The following is a 4533-nucleotide window of genomic DNA, read 5'->3' as shown; positions in this document are numbered from 1 at the left end:
TTATGAGTACTCATGAGCCGATAACCACCTGTTACCTCACATGCAGTACTCCGGCAGACAGACTACAGCTCTAACTGTATCGTAACTTTCGCCCGGCGAAAGGCTAGGTTCCGACTTGCCAAACACGTACAATAATCACACCTCATATTGTACAAAAATCAAGTCCGAAGACAAATCAACATTTTAACAATCTCCATGTTAAAATCACGTACAATAATCACACCTCATATTGTACAAATCGAAATCACATGCTCGATATATAAATCTCGTCATCAAAATGACATCATCTCGATAAAATCATAACAGTATATTATATAGCAAACTATATATATATGTACCTATTTACCATTTATACAATATATATATAATTTGTTATATCATATACATGTCATATTTCATAAACACGTCCGAAGACAAAACGTTTAACAAACACCATGTTAAAACCACGTACAATAATCACACCTCATATTGTAGAAATTAAATCACTTGCTCAATATATAATTCTCGTCATCGAAATGACCAATTCATATTGAATTCATAACAGTATATAATATAGCGAACTATATATATATGTACTTATTACCATTTATACAGTATATATGTAATCCACTATATCGTATACATGTCGTAATTCAATATTAAAAACTCTTGCAAAATCTTGAATCTCCACAAGGGTATATTCGTAAATATGTGAGATTTTACTCACCTTATCAACTCGAGCGTAATTCCACAATTTCTGAAGATAATTCTTTTCCTTAATTTATCGATCACCTTGAAAAGATAAGAAAAGAATTTAGAATCGTTTCGTAAACCTTTAAATGTCGAAACAGTAATAATCGGTTACTGTTCAGCAATTTCTGGTTTTACGAATTTACTGTTCACAGAGTACTATTCACATATGCACCGTTTTATGTAATACTGTACAAATACACATCCATTACGTATTCTTATATGAGTACATACTGTTTACGTATTTTTGTACGTATAAATACTATTCAAATGTAAATACTATCTCAGTAAATATTAATTACTGATTTACCATTCTGAAATTACTTTTTACATTTACTGAAAGTAATTTACATTTACATTTACCATATGTAAATAAAATTTACTTTTACTGTACGTAATTTACTTTTTACATTCAACGTACGTAAAAATAAAATGTTACAATTTACTGTGTCGAAGTCACTGTTCACGCGCCGCCGCACGTGGCGGCGCGTGGGGTACACGCGCCACTCACCGGCAACCGCACATGGCGCTCACACGCCACTCACTGTGGCAGCGTGTGGGGCCCACGCGCCGACACCAACCAAGGCGCGTATTACGCCACTGCCGCCCCAAATCTTTCCTTTTCATTCCTCCGCCCTTCCCACGGCCCAAGGTCACCCCTACACTACCTCACTCTCTCACACGCGCCGCCTAAGGCGGCGGTGTTCACCAATTCATCCTCTCCTCCGATCTTCCTCCAATCAATCTAAAAATTCAACAACAATCACAACCAACCCATCAATTACATCAAATCATACCTTAATTGAAGTTTAGAACTCCGATTTAGCACCGGAGAAGTTCGGATCGTCGGTGGGGTTTCAATTCCTCGGGAAGAACTCAGATCGATGGGGTTTGGCCTCCAAGTTGAAGGCAGAGGGCACCAAGGCGAGGATCGGCGTCGAGATGCCCTCCTCCGTGCCCTTGCTTCGCTGGCGAAGACGCGAGGTGTGGCGGGGGTAACCTCTGAGCTTGGGGTTGTCTCGACGAAGCTCATGATGGCGATGCGCGGTGCCGTAGGGAGTAGCGGTGAAGAACACGACAGCCTGGAGATGCAGATCGCCGGCGATGGGGTTTTCGGAGGGAGATAGGCTCGGAAGGGTGAGAGAGAAGGAGGGAGGCGCGGTTTTGGAGAGAGAAGAGGGTTTCCAAAAATGGAAACCCTACTTCTGATTAGTTTCCTTTTATACCATTTTTTAAATCGGAAACTAACTTCTATCGTTAATAACTTTTACGTACGACGTCCGATTCGAACGCCTGATGTGTCCACGAACTCGTATTGACGAGCTCTACAACTTCCGTGAAGGAAGTTTTCACAAATGAGCGACGGAATAAAAGTCGATATTCACGTCACGGAAACGTAACGTTTTTCTAAATAAACGTTTCGATAACATTTCCGTTTTCGATTTACCGCTTCGCTAAGCAAACAAAATTCGTTTAAATAAATTTCTCAAATTTATGAACTTAAAAACAATCCAACATTCGCTCCGAAAAATCGGGTTATTACAATATCAAAGTGGGCCTAAATGGTGTTGCCTTGGTTGGGTTGGCTCAAACTAAATTTTGATGGAGCGTATAAGCTCACTGGAGTTGGTGGCATTGGTTGGGTTGTGAGGGATGATGTGGGAAAGTCTATGGTGCATGGTCTTAAATCTTGGGAGATCTTAGCTCAGCTTTACATGTGGAGGCTTTGGGTTGCAGGGCAAGTTAGCAAGCTGCTTTGGCTCAAGGTTGAAATAAGCTAGAGGTGGAAAGTGATTGCGCGGTGTTGGTGAGAGCACTGAATAATGACTCCCCTTTCGTGTCTGAGGTAAGTAGACTCTTGGAGGATTGCAGGGATCTAATGCTTAAGTTTGAGTTTATTTCAATTAGACATGTTTTTCGTGAAACAAACAATGTTGCTCATCGTTTAACACATTTTGTTAGTCTTGGTAAAGTAATTGAACTTCACGTGGGTGAGGTTCAAAATATTATATAGGATGTCCTAGTTGCAGATTCTTGTAATGTCTATAGTGCCAATCGGAGTTTAGGTGTTACGTCCCCTCCGATTTTTGCATAATAGTAGTAGTAGTAGCAGAGGTAGCCTCACTTAGAGGCTGGTCTTCCACCCTCTTTCAAAATAATAGATCTTGCATATTATTTGCAGAGAAATCAACTTGGTCTTAATGTAACTAGAATACTAGTGTACGTGTTATTTTAATTTGATACGATTGATGAATCGAATCATATGAGCTCATAAGAGAAAATATGTGTATAAGCTAGGTGCTAGCACTCCAACAAATCCAAGACCAGATTTCGTTTATTTGTGCAGGCCATAATCTAATTATATAAGAACAGGTAGAATTCGTGCAACTTCCAATATATAAATCATCATCTTGCCATATTCCATTTGTGCGTGGTCTTTACTTCTTGGCCATATACGCCATTATCTCCACAACCACAAAATTTAGTTTTTCTTAGACATCAGTTTCTGTGTTATCAAACATAATCATCAATCGTACCAAAAAAAAAAAACATAATCATCATTTGATATAATCCACGAAACGAGATTGGCCTATGGTATGTGACAGATCGACGAACACACAGTCAGACACACAGTATGCTATTCCATCTTCCTATCTCACATAAACCAATCACTAAAATAAATTTATCTCTCCGTTCATTCGTTAGGCAACTTATAATATATCATTGATTAACGTTAACTTAATTTGTAATTATGTCTTATATCAATTAATAATTTACTGTCATTCAACAAGATACAACTATGCTCGATTCCTTCTTGCTTTATCTAAACCATTTAGAATCGTATTGATGTTATAACTTACAAGACATGCATGATCAATAAGATTGAATATGTCTCCAATGCTTGTTAATTTTTTTTTTGATTGGAAGAAACTTTCATCAATACACTTTCAGAACATTAACGGGGGAAATCAACAAGCCCATTGTTAGCATCAATGCTTACATCAATAATATTCAGGAGCCATGGAGGCCCTGAGTCAATCCAGACCATTGCTTCAACCATCTTCAGGGCTCTTGGAGCGATAGAATGAGCGACATGGCTATGGTGTTTCCGTACATGTTTCCAAGACACCCATTCAAACTCCTCCTTCATGTTGCGGACTACCTCCATTACCCCTCCAATATCGCTCAAATCAATACCACTCTTACCGACAGCACTAATGACATTAGCTGCATCTCCAACAATGCTTGTTAATTAGCAAAGTTGTTTTGAGTATCTTGGTCAAAAATTGGAAAAATACATAGCATCATATCCCTTCAAAATTACCTTTAAATTGAAATCAAGATATGATTCTAATGCAGCCAAAGACTCGTTACTATAATCAACGTCGTGATCACTAATCGTGGATTTGGATCTTAATATATAAACAGATCGAGATAGTTTACTTAGTTGCATCCTTGCAGGCACAATATCTTATGATTATGTCTTCTTGATACGTTGTAATGTACACATTCTTATAAATAAAAGCTAAATGGGTGGCATGAAGTTGCTGATTATGCTTGTTTCGATAGATATTTAGCATATGCACTTTGGTTAGATCTTTGAGATACAGTTTGGCACCAACCAAACTATTAGAACTATAAAAATGGGAAAAGGAAATAGTATAGAGGACTATTATTGGACTGGGAAATTGAATCTAGCTTGCAATTAAGTTGTATGATGAAAGCAAGAATTGGGTCTCGAATCAAATCTGGACAAAGGCAAACTGAGAATATGAGCTCGAGATTGTGCTTTTGTTGTTTATA

Source organism: Argentina anserina, chromosome 7 (assembly GCF_933775445.1).
Source record: "Argentina anserina chromosome 7, drPotAnse1.1, whole genome shotgun sequence".
Taxonomy (NCBI): domain Eukaryota; kingdom Viridiplantae; phylum Streptophyta; class Magnoliopsida; order Rosales; family Rosaceae; genus Argentina; species Argentina anserina.
The sequence above is the reverse complement of the archived record's forward strand: the minus strand, read 5'-3'. Positions refer to the sequence as shown.